The 13,207-nt window shown below is 34.0% G+C and overlaps 1 protein-coding gene across 3 annotated transcripts in view; it reads right to left on the bottom strand.

Annotated features, from left to right (window-relative positions):
- Positions 1 to 13,207, bottom strand: part of psen1 (presenilin 1) — a 138,818-nt gene that overhangs the window by 111,093 nt on the left and 14,518 nt on the right. The window contains exon 1 of one of the 3 annotated variants that reach the window (XM_059951672.1): positions 1,729 to 2,533. The exons of the other annotated variants lie outside the window; for them this stretch is intronic. The gene's annotated coding sequence lies outside the window, so the exon portion shown is untranslated. Of the gene's footprint in view, positions 1 to 1,728; positions 2,534 to 13,207 lie in introns of those variants that run through there. 3 annotated transcript variants of the gene reach the window in all.

Genomic DNA, 13,207 nt, shown 5'->3' with positions numbered 1-13,207 from the left:
TGGTCGGATTAATGCTATTAAAATGATGGTTTTACCGAAATTTTTATATTTATTTCAAGCTTTACCAATTTTTATTCCTAAATCTTCTTTTGACAACATAGATTCAAAAATTTCCTCATTTGTGTGGCAAAATAAAAACCCCAGGTTAAGTAAAAAACAGTTACAGAAACCTAAAAAAGATGGTGGTTTAGCTTTACCTAACTTTAGATTTTACTATTGGGCACTATCATGTACATATAAACTTTTATTATTGCCCATGTTAGTCTAGGTTTATTTTTTTTTCAATATATTTTTTTTCTTGTATTTTTTATATTTTTTTTCTTTTCTCTCTTTTAGTGATTATCCTTTTTCATGTATAATCAATATAGGTTTGACTGATTATTATATGATGTTTTTTTACTGATATTTTAATAAGATATTGATATCTTATTACTAATTTAATTTCAAGCCTAATGTATTTACAATCTATTCAATATTATGTTATGTTATTTTTTATATATGAAAATCAATAAACAGATTGAAAAAGAAAGAAAGAAAGGATCACTGGCCTGTAATTTTCTGCTTTATTTTAAGAGCCTTCTTAAATAGCAGAACATTAGCTATCCTCTAATTGTCTTTTAGCTCAACGGTCGCTAAAGATGATTTAAATATCTCTGCAAGGCCTCCTGCAGTTTCTGCACTTGCCTCCCACGGGGTATGAGGGAACACATTGTCTGGCATTTATCCAGCTGGGGATTTATCCGGTTTGATTTGCCTCAGAACAGCAAACCTCTCCTCCTCTGTAATCTGTTCACGGTCCATGACCTCACTGCTACTTTGCCTCGCTTTTACAGACTTTGTGTCCATCGCCTGAGTAAATACAGATGGAAAAAATCCATTTAAGATCTCCCCCATCTCTTTCGGCTCCACACAAAGATTACCATTCTGGAGTCACCTGTTGGCAGTCCATGGAGTGTGCACTGCTCTTAACTTTGATAACCTACTTCATACTGCTAGATCCATTTAAAGTTTGAAGATTTATTACTTTTACTGAAGGTTTTATGATTTAATTACAATGGCAGGGATTTAAAAAAAATGCTGGAAAAACCGTTGCTGAAACCGACCCAACAGAGCAATCAGCAGAAGTCCTTACTTCAGAAAGAATGCTCTCTTTAATGGAAAATATGAATTTTAAGATTGATAGCTTGATAGATAATTTTAAGATTTTAAGATTGATAGCTAATGAAAAGTTTGAAAAAATTATTTTCGTCATCCAGGAACCTTGCGGCAATTTGGAAATTCAATTCGAGGCACTCAAGAAGACTACTACAGAATCCAAAGAGAACCGGAGGCAATGAATCAAGTTACTAAAGAAAAAGAATTAAAGTTATCAGCTATGGAAAAGAAAGTTGAGGTCTCAAGATGGCGCTTATGGAGTGAAGCGGTTTTAGGCTTTGCTCCAATCCTTTTACTTTTTTTTAACCTACAAACACCCCCTAATTGATCTTTTTATACCTATTCTAAAGGGGTTTAAACATATGAAATTTTTTTCAACTGTTTGAATCATTTTCAACTCGCTGAAATGTCTAAAGCAAAGGAATCGAAACAGACGAAAGAACTGGTAACTTTAGAAGCAATTGTGAATCTTATGGACAACAGACTTGGAAAACTGGAGAGTAAATTAACCGCAAAGCTTTCTATGTTCGATGAAATTTTAAAGACATTTGATGCAAAACTTCAAGCACTTACACTGGGGTCACAAAAACAACAAGCAAGTATTTCAGTTCTTGAAGAAGCCGCTCGCCAGAGAGATCATATAATTGAAACTTTGCAACAACAGCAAACTTCGACTTCTCAACAGACGGATCATTATAAATCTAAAATCACTGATCTTGAAAACCGCTCTCGAAGACAAAATCTTCGGTTAATTGGGATTCCGGAAACATTTGAGAATGGCGATCTCACTGTTTTTTTCTCCAAATTTTTAATGGATGTCTTTGGCTCAGAAGTACTGGATTCCCCTCTAATAATTGACCATGCACATCACATTTCTCGTTTTCATTCAGATTCAAGTTTGAAACCACGACAAGTAATTCTCCGAATCCATTATCCTCATACCAAAGAGCGTTTGATTCGGGCTGCATGGAAAAAGGGTATGATCAGCTTTCAAGATTTTAAATTCCGTATCCTGGAAGACTATAGTCCCGAAGTTTTAAGGGCAAGAATGGCTTTTAAATCGGTTATGTTGGAAATTCATCAGAAATGCTACAAGCAAGCACTGTTATCTCCAGCACATTTGAGAGTTACTCTCGAAGACGGAACTTATCGGCTGTTCAAATCTCCAGCGGATGCTCAAAGGTTTCTTGAAGAATAGCATTTTATCGGGTTGACTAATGTAATAATTAGTTTATAGGTTTGGATCTTTTATAAAATTATGTTTTTTTATGTATGGCTTACATGTATTTTTTATACATGGTAAAAGTCCATTTTTGGTTTATTCTGAGTTTGTTATTTTTTTCATATTATTAATCTGTTAGTTTTGAAAGTAATTTGTTAGGGTTTTCTTTTAAGTTCGTATACACTTTTTAATATTTTTAACGTTTAAATATTAAGATTTTTTTTAAAATAAAATGTCGTTTCTTCTTCCCGAAAGACCTTAGTGCTTGGAACGTCACATCTGTTTTGATGTGTTTGAATAAGTTTCAAACTTTCTTTTAAAACACTAATTCAATATTATTCATTAATGGGTTTTATCATTTTAATTTTTTTTTCTAAATCCTTTTGTTTTATATATATAATACTAATTTTATATTTTAATTTTTGTTATACCAACCCTTTCTTATAATATGGGTGGTTTGTATCTTTTATTCAACTTTTTTTTTGTTTGAGTTGCCGTCTTGAGACATGGGGGTAATTTTAGTGTTAGATTGCTTGCTTGCCTCTTTGGCTTTTTTCCTGGGGTTTTTGAGGGTGGAGGGAGGGGAATTTTTCTTCTTTCTTTTCTTTTTGCTTGCTTTATGCTTAGTTTCACTTCATGGGCTCATATGAAACTGAAAAAATGGTTACAGTGCCGTGACTTCCGGTTCCTCCTTGAACTTACTTCCCTCTTCCGGATTCATGAGTTCATCTTTTTTTTAACTTTATGTGTTAATTGTAATAAATATTGTCAATATGGATAGGGTTATTAATTTTGTTTCTTGGAATACTAATGGTTTAAATCATCCGATCAAACGGAAAAAAATATTCAAAGTATTCCATAGAATGAATGCTAATGTTATCTTTGTACAAGAGACTCATGTAAGGAAGGTGGATAGTCAACGCTTTTTTAGGTTTTGGAAAGGTCAACAATATCACTCAAATTCTCAAGCCAAAGTAAGAGGCGTTTCCATTTTTATAGATTCTTCAACCTCCTTTATACACCATGAAAAAATTTCAGACCCACAAGGTAGATTTTTGCTTATTACTGGTCTACTTTTTAATCAAAACGTTGTTTTAGTTAATGTTTACACTGATTGTCCTGAATTTTTTAAGTTTTTAAGTATTGAATGTGCATCCTATCAGCCTATATCCTTTCTGAATATGGATTTTAAGATTTTTAGTAAAGTTTTGGCTACTAGATTAGAAAATATATTACCTTGAATCATTTCTGAAGATCAGATTGGATTTATTAAAAATCGCTATTCATCTTTTAACATTAGAAAATTAATTATTATTTATACTCCTTCACCCAAAATACCAGAATGCGTCATTTCTTTAGATGCTGAAAAAGCATTTGATAGAGTTGAATGGCCATATTTATTTAATACTTTGCAATTTGAATCAGTACAGGCTGATAATGGGTGGGGATTTTAACTGTTGTTTAAACCCTTCGATGGATAGATCCAAGCCCACCCAAGCTCTTCCGAATAAATCGGCCTCTCTTATTAATTCCTTTATGACTGATTCAGCAATTTTCAAAATTTGGCGTTTTTTACACCCCAATGACAAAGAGTTTTCATACTTTTCTCATGTTTATCATAATTATTCAAGAATTGATTACTTTTTCATTGATCACCGTTTACTTACAGATGTTATTGATTGTAAATATGACTATTACCATTTCTGATCATGCACCTTTGAAGTTATCTATTAAGATAATGGATTCATCTATTAATGCTAAATCTTGGAGGTTCAACTCTATTTTATTGCAGGATTTAGACTTTGTTAATTTTATCAAACAACAAATTGATTTGTTTTTCTCAACAAATTTTACAGCAGAGATCTCTAGTGGAATTTTATGGAACACTTTTAAAGCATTTATTCGTGGACAGATTATTTCATACTCTACTGGAGTTAGGAAATGAACTAATTCTAAAATATTAACATTGGTTGATAAAATCAAAGCAATTGATAAGATTTATTCAGTGACCCCCAGCAAAGAACTTTATAAAGAAAGAGTGGAACTTCAAATGGAGCATAGTTTGTTATTATCCTCTTCGATTGAAAATCAGTTAATTAAATCTAGTTTTATGTATATGGAGATAAGTCGGGTAAATTATTGGCTAATCAATTGAAAACTGCTTCGGTTAAACGACAGATTACTAGGATTCGTAAACAAGATGGCACTCTGACAATCAACCATAAAGAGATAAATAAAGCCTTTCAAGATTTTTATAATTCCTTATATCAATCAGAATTTGCTGAGGATTCTTCTATAATAGACAAATTTTTAAGGAAATTGAATATTCCAAAATTAACAGTAGAGGATAGTGTATTTTTAGATACACCTAACACCGAAACTGAAATAAAAAAGGCTATTTTTTCAATGAATTCCGGTAAAGCTTCTGGTCCAGATGGTTATTCTGTAGAATTTTTAAAATCTTTTTCCTCTATACTTTCTCCTTGGCTTTGTAAAATTTTTAAAGATGCGTTAATTATAGGCAAATTGCCACAATCTTTTTATGAAGCTTCTATTTCTTTAATTCTTAAAAAAGATAAAGACCCTATTGAATGTGCATCCTATCAGCCTATATCCTTTCTGAATACGGATTTTAAGATTTTTAGTAAAATTTTGGCTACTAGATTAGAAAATATATTACCTTGAATCATTTCTGAAGATCAGACTGGATTTATTAAAAATCGCTATTCATCTTTTAACATTAGAAAATTAATTATTATTTATACTCCTTCACCCAAAATACCAGAATGTGTTATTTCTTTAGATGCTGAAAAAGCATTTGATAGAGTTGAATGGCCATATTTATTTAATACTTTGCAGCATTTTAATTTTAGTTCAAAATTTATATCATGGATTAAATTAATATACTATAAACCCTTGGCTTCGGTTTTTACCAATAATCAAAGATCTCCTTTCTTCAGTTACTCCGTGGTACAAGGCAAGGTTGTCCTTTAAGTCCTTTACTATTTGACTTTGCTTTGGAACCTTTGGCTATAGCCATTCGTGAATCACCTAATATTTTGGGTATTACTCGTGGGAAGGGGACGTATAAGTTATCATTATATGCTGATGATTTGTTACTATACATATCTGACCCTGAGAGATCTATTCCTGCTATTTCGTCCTTGCTTGCTCAGTTTAGTAACTTTTCTGGTTATAAATTGAATTTTAATAAGAGCGAATTATTTCCATTAAATATGCAAGTTCCAATTTATAAACATTTACCATTTAAAGTTGTTACAGATTATTTTACTTATTTAGGTATTAAAATTATGAAAAAACAAAGATTTATTTAAAGCTAATTTTTTACCCTTAATTGACCAAATTAAGCAACTTGATACCAGGTGGTCTCCTCTATCTTTGTCATTGGTTGGGCAAATTAATGCTATTAAGATGATGGTATTACCCAAATTCTTATATTTATTTCAAGCATTACCAATTTTTATTCCTAAATCTTTTTTTGATATTATTGACTCCAAAATATCTTCTTATCTGTGACAGAATAAAAATCCTAGACTAGGCAAAAGATATTTACAGAAGCCTAAGAAGGAGGGCTGTTTGGCTTTGCCAAACTTGAGATTTTACTATTGGGCAGTTAATATACGATATTTAATATTTTGGACACAAGAATCGACTACAGCTGCTTGCCCACAATGGGTAAATTTGGAATGTAAATCTATACAAGACTTTTCATTGTTTTCAATTTTAGGATTTTCACTTCCTTTTTCTTTATCTAAATTGAATAAGCAAATAACTAAACCTATAGTCAAATATACATTGCGAATTTGGTTTCAATTTCATAAATTTTTTGGTTTGAATAAGTTTATTTTATCATGCCCTACAATATCTAACTATTTTTTTCGGCCCTCTTTTATGGATCAAGCTTTTCTTTTATGGAAAACAAAAGGTATAACATGTTTTCGTGATTTGTTTTTGGATGATAGCATTATGTCCTTTGAACAGCTATCTAATAAATATAATTTACCTAAAACTCATTTTTTTAGATATTTGCAAGTTAGGAATTTTTTGTATAATGAGTTACAGTCTTTTCCGAAACTATGTCCATTGGACATTATGGAAAGAATTTTAGCTCTGAATCCTTGTCAAAAGGGTTTAGTAGCTGTCATTTATAATATGATCATGAAAATACAGCCAGAAGTATCAGAAAAAATTAAGAAGGAATGGGAAGAAGAACTTAATTGTCTTATATCCACTGAGCAGTGGGAAAGAATTTTACTATTAGTCAATTCGTCCTCTATTTGTGCTAAACATGCCCTAACACAATTTAAGGTTGTACATAGAGCTCATATGTCTAAGGATAAACTTGCTCGATTTTATTCTCATGTTAATCCAACCTGTGACAGATGTCATTCTGATGTTGCTTCATTGACCCATATGTTTTGGTCTTGCCCTTGTTTACAAAAATACTGGAAAGATATTTTCAGTATTATTTCAAGAGTTCTGATTATCAATTTCCAACCGCATCCTATTACTGCAATTTTTGGTTTACCAATGGTGGATAATAGTCGTTTATCCTCTTCATCTCGATGAATGATTGCATTTGTTACATTAATGGCTAGAAGATCTATTTTATTGAATTGGAAAGAAATTAATCCTCCAACTATATTTCAGTGGTTTTCTCAAACTATCTCTTGTTTGAGCTTAGAAAAAATTAGAAGTGTTGTTTTTGATCCTTCAGTTAAATTTGAAGAAACTTGGAGACCATTTATTCAACATTTTCATATGAGTTAAATCGTCTTTTCCTAAACCTCACTTTTATTATCCTTAATTATTTGGATGGAGGTTCGGAGTTATTGGCACTACTGTATGTATCTAACATTTGGTTAGTGTTTTTTTCTTCTCTTTTTTTGGGCGTTTTTTTTCTTTTTGTTTCCTTTGTTCATAAATACTATGAGTTGGGAGGCTATATATATTGATTATTATATATTTGAATGTCTGCTTAAACTATCAACTATGTACTCTCAAACACTTTGTATTCATGTTTCATTTATGTTTGCTTAAAAATAAAAAGATTTTTAAAAAAAAGAAAGTTAACAAAGCTACTTTGGAAATATCGAGAATTAAGAAGAAAATGGTTGATCTGGAAAGTAGAAGCCGCAGGATGAATTTACGCATACTGGGCTTGCTTGAAAATATGGAATCCAGTGAGCGGGCCTGGATGGTTTTAGCATGGAATTGTTCAAAGTATCTGGTCCAGAATTGTCACCTCTCCTCTTAGAAATGTTGAATCACTCCAGGACAGCTTCCAGATTGTCACCTACCTTATGTAAACCCAATGTTTTTCTGATTCCAAAACTAGGCAATGATCCCGAGATGGTTTCATCATATTGCCCCATTTCGCTGCTGCCCATTGAAACCAAAATTCTCGGAAAAGTCCTGGCCAACAGGTTAAAAGAATGCATTTGTTCTATTATTCATCCAGCTCAAACTGGCTTTATGCCAGGTATTCATATGCATTTTAATTTGCATCGTCTTTTCAATATTTTATATACAAAACATGCATAAGAGGCTGTAGTCATTTCATTAGATGCACAATGTACGTTTGACCAAGTGAAATGGCCATATATGATGTTGAAAGATTTGGATCTTTCATTAAATGGATTGAGATAATTTATTCACACCCATCTGTTTCTATTATCACTAATCAGAATATTTCCTCCCCTTTTGCAATTCATCGTGGGACTCTTCAAGGCTGCCCCCTTTCTCCGTTTTTCTTTGCAGTTATTATTGAGCCACTAGCTGTTAGCATCAGACAGAACCCTTTGATATCTCCCAATGATATGCATGGACATAAACATCAGCTTTCGTTATACGCTGACGATGTCCTTTTATATATCTCCAGCCCACAAACATCAATACCCACCCTCCTGACTCTAATTAATAGTTTTGGTAGTTTCTCAGGTTTCTCTATTAATTGGGATAACAGTGAACTAATGCCAGTCACTGCAGTGGTTAATACAGCATATTTACAGTCTATTCCCTTTAAAATTACTTATAAATTTTCCTATCTTGGTGTGTCTATTACAAATGACCTTTTGCAAGTGAATTGGCGAAACAAAGTTGAACAGGTTAAACACAATATTGACTTTTGGAAAACCCTTCTAATTTCTTTAGTGGGGAGGGTTAACACAATCAAGATGATTGTACTGCCACGATTTCTTCATCTTTTCCAGTCAATTCCTTGTTTTATTCCTATATCATATTTTAAGCAACTGGATTCAATTATTATACACTTTATTTGGAATTATAAAGCCATTAGAATTAATAAAAAACACTTGTCAAAGCCCAAGGAAGCAGGTAGTTTTGCCCTACCAGACGTTAAAATGTATTACTGGGCTGCCCACCTATCCATTCTTGCATGGTGGAAAAAAAGCCCGCCCTCTACCTCAGACTCGTGCATACCTCAGCATGGTGACTCATAGAGCGAGTGCTTTGTAAGAAGACTTCCTTACCAGCTCTCTTTAATAGCCCCACTGCAGTTAATAAGTTACATTTTAGTAACAGCTTTGTGGTTGGCAGCACTGTAAGAATTTGGAAGCAGATTCAACTACACATTAAGGCCCCAAAAACTTATATTGACACTCCCAATTTGTGACAATCATTCCTTTTTGTCCGGTCTGAATGATACTGTTCTTTCTTTCTGGAAACAGAGTGGCATCTGTAGCATAGGTGACCTATATATTAATGGAAACTTTGCCTCATTTGCGCAGTTACAAGTAGTTTACAATATCCCTGCATCTAGTTTTTTTTAAATATTTACAAATTCGAGATTATGTTGGGAAATATATACCTAATTTCGAAGTTTTAGACAAACATGAGTCCCTGGAGGCAATAAATAAATTTGATTCGGTTACTCGTAGTGCCGTATCCTATTTTTTTATCAGATCCTACATAATGGAGGTCGGGTGGATACTGCAGGTCTTAAACAGGCATGGGTGGATGAATTGGGTATAGAACTGACAGAGGAGGTCTGGGGTGAGAGTATACATGATTGTTCAGTCAATGTCAGACATAGACTTATACAGTTTAAAACAATATATAGACTCCATTATTCCAAAGAAAAGTTGCACAGCTTCTACTCTGATGTTTCACCAGTTTGTAATAGATGTAAATCTGAGAACAGTAACTTGTCACATTCATTCTGGTCATGTTGTAAGCTTTATGAATAGTGGAAAAGTATTTTTCACTGTTTCTCTGAGGCTTATGGGAAGCGGTGGGAACCGGACCCACTCATAGCCATCCTTGGAGCAACAAGCTCCCTATCTTCAGCCAATAAGTATGAAAAAATGGCTGTATTGTTTGGAATGGTGATTGCTAAGAAGTTAATCCTGCAAATGTGGAAAATGGACTCTGTGCCTACGTACAATCTGTGGCTGAGGGAACTGGCAAATACTTTACCGAGAGATTGAGACTATGTAATGAGGACAGAGGGGACATCTTTGAAAGGATATAGGCTCCTGTATTGGACTTTCTTACAGGGTGAGGACTGAGGTTTTTTGGTGCGGTGCACCTCTGCTGTGTATGTTTACTTTTGCCTTTATATTATTCTCCCTTTTGCTGCTCAATATTTAATTTGATTTTGTTAAGGTTGTGGTTTTTGTGGATAAAAAAAAATTAAAAATTAAAAAAAATATTTTACAGATATGTTACACCACTTTTTAGTGAGATACTTGAAGCCCCTCCGATCACAGATAAGAGCTCATCGCTCTCTACATCCAAAACCTTCCCCTGAGATTAAACCTCACCATGTGATACTAACCCTGCATTATTTTCCAACTTAAGAAGCAATTCTCCGAGATGGAAGGAAACACGGGAAGCTAATCCTTAATGGAGCAGCCATTCGCATAATTGAAGATTTTGATCCAGAGGTTTATACTGAAAGAGTTAAACATCGGGAAGTGATGACTGAACTTTTTAAGAATAATTGTCTTCCTTCTGAGCTTCTTAGCTCATTTGAGAATCTCTCCACCTAATGATCATCCCAAATGGATCAACTCTCCAGAAGAGACTTGGAGATTCATAAAGGAGTTCAAAGCCGTCTCACAAGCAATTTGAACAATTAATCCTTAGCTGGGAGTCATTGAAATGGAAAAACTTTAATACTTAATATAGTTTTGGATTTAATATACAGGTTCCCCCCGCTATCTGAAGGCAGAGCATTCTTATGAAACCGTTTGTAAGCCAAAATGTCATAAAGCGAAGTCATAAACCATTAATTTATATGGGAAAAATTTCTGAGCATTCCCAGACCCAAAAAATAACCTACCAATCATACCAAATAGCACATAAAACCTAAAATAACACAAACATATAATAAGAGCAGGAATGATAAGTATACAGCCTATATAAAGTAGAAATATTGTATGTACGGCGTAGTTTCACTTATCAAAATTGGGAAGTCAGCGAACCAAAATCGATTTGGAGAAAGAAATCTGCACATACACGCATACATACGTACATGCGTATGCACATACACACACAGCTGCCCGCACAAGGCTTCACAGTCACGGTAGTCTTTTCAGGGTAAACACACGTATAAAGCAGGCGTCTTTTTTTCGTAAAAACGAAAATCCTCTTTGGTTAGCGAAAACAAGTACTAATGTAGGTCTTTCATAACAGCAAGCTGTTGTAAAGCGAATGTTCGAAAAACAGGGGCCACCTGTACACATATTTACTTACTTTTTTATTGACTTGTAAGTGGCTAGCACTAGTCATAATGTATTAATTGGTTGGATTTACTCTTTTTTGAATACAGGCAGTCCCCAGGTTACATACAGGTTCTGTCCCTGAATCCATCTTTAAATCTGATTTGAACATGTTGGAACAAGTACATTCGGTATTATTTAGCGTCATTTAGTCAAACGTTTGTCTTAGTATGTAGTATATATTTTACCTTTCTATGCATACAAAACACTTAAGAAACGTATGTATTCCAATAATTAAACCACTGCATTGCTTAGTAATAATTGTAGCTTTCATCGGGGCAGGACCTTTCACATGCTCCATTATTCTCACTTTATCCTTTAAAATTGTTCCGATCGTTGACCAATGACCGATGGCATTTCACCTCTTTCCAAAGGCTTTATTATTTCTACTTTATTTTCAATCACGATCGCTTCCCGTCAATGGAACAGAAACACAGCGGGTGGCGGGTCCCAAGCTGGGCCGGCTCCCGAGGTTCGTTGGGTGCTAAGGAGACTGAGACAGGCTAAATGGGACAAGTGGGGGCTGTGCTGGGTTTGGGTATTTGATCCTCCACAATATTCCGCATGGGAATTTAAACTGGAGGTGGCAGTGTTTTTTTTAATAAGGTCGAGTTGCAAGCTCAACATCAACCCGGCATAGATGGTACGGGAGTCACTGGATTGACATCAACTCGGCACAGGAGCGGTCTGTCACTGGATTGAACTCGGGAACTTCTGTTCTCGAGCCCGACGCTGATCTCACTGCGCCACCAGCTGACCAGAACAGGGGGGTGGGGTCAGGGTGAATCTTACTAAGAAAAGTTTAAGCCAAATACAAAATTAAACACTCAACACAGTGTCAACAGCAATGACTTAAAATGGTGGACGGCATCGCGATCCAACTTAAAATGGCAGACGGTGTTCTCCTTCCTCGGTTCGTAAGTACAAGTTGTCCGTAAGTCAGACGTTTGTAACTCGGGGACTACCTGTATATAACTAATTTATTTTAAATGAATTTAAGATGGCCAATCTTAGTTAGGTTCTAACCTTTGTTAGACATATCAAAATTTTTCTTTTGTTTTGTCTTTAGCTAGTGGTGTCAATACATAACTGTCTGAGAAGAGCCTGCCAATCGGAGACAGGGAATAGGGGATAGTAGTTTAGCATGCTGTCTGCCTATTGGACGGTTTTTGGGTTTTGGGGGGGAGGGGTGGGGTTATTAGATTAGATGTATTTTGACTGGGCATTCCTGAGAGGTTTCTCTGTCAACCATGTTGCATTTTTTTTCATCTTTGATCGAGTTCATGCTCTGTTTTTCCTGGTAGATTTGATTTGTGCTTATGCAATAACTTAACTTACAAAATCTCATATTAAATTTCAAATATGGATGTCAATAAAATTAATATATCTTGGAATTTGAACAGTATGAATCAACCTATTAAGCGGAAAATACACTTCAAGCTGATATTATTTTTGCGCAGGAGACCCATATTTGTAGGGAAGATGAAAACTATTTCTTTAAATTTTGGAGAGGTTATCAATTTCATTCTTTATCAGTAACTAAAATTAGAGAAGTGACTATTTTTGTTAAATCTAAAATCCCTTCCATACATTTTATTACTGTTACTGATTCAATTGGAAACTATTTAATTGTTACTGATCTGTTATGTGGTCAAAAGGTGTGTGTTTATGCACCTAATATAGATAATCCTGAATTTTTTAAGAAACTAATTTCTGCATTGCCAATTTAAGTGAATACAAGTTGATTATGGGCAGTGACGTTAATTGTTGTTTAAATCCTTCAGCTGATAGATCATTGCTTCCTAACAAGGCTGCGACTTGTATTAACTCTTTTTTATTGAAATACGGTTTGGTTGATATCTGGAGATTCATACATCCTAAAGATAGGGATTTTTCTTTCTTTTTACATGCATATCATAAATACTCAAGAATTGATTATTTTTGCTGGACATGCAATTGGTGCCTTTGTTGCCAATTACACTTATAATGTCATCACATTGTCAGATCATGCACCCATGAAATTAACATTTAGATTTCCTGATAACATTTTAAATTCTTCTCAGTG

The sequence above is a fragment of the Hypanus sabinus genome, chromosome 2, assembly GCF_030144855.1.
Source record: "Hypanus sabinus isolate sHypSab1 chromosome 2, sHypSab1.hap1, whole genome shotgun sequence".
In the NCBI taxonomy this organism is placed as follows: Eukaryota; Metazoa; Chordata; class Chondrichthyes; order Myliobatiformes; family Dasyatidae; genus Hypanus; species Hypanus sabinus.
Note: the sequence above shows the minus strand (reverse complement) of the source record. Positions and strands in the feature narration are given on the sequence as shown.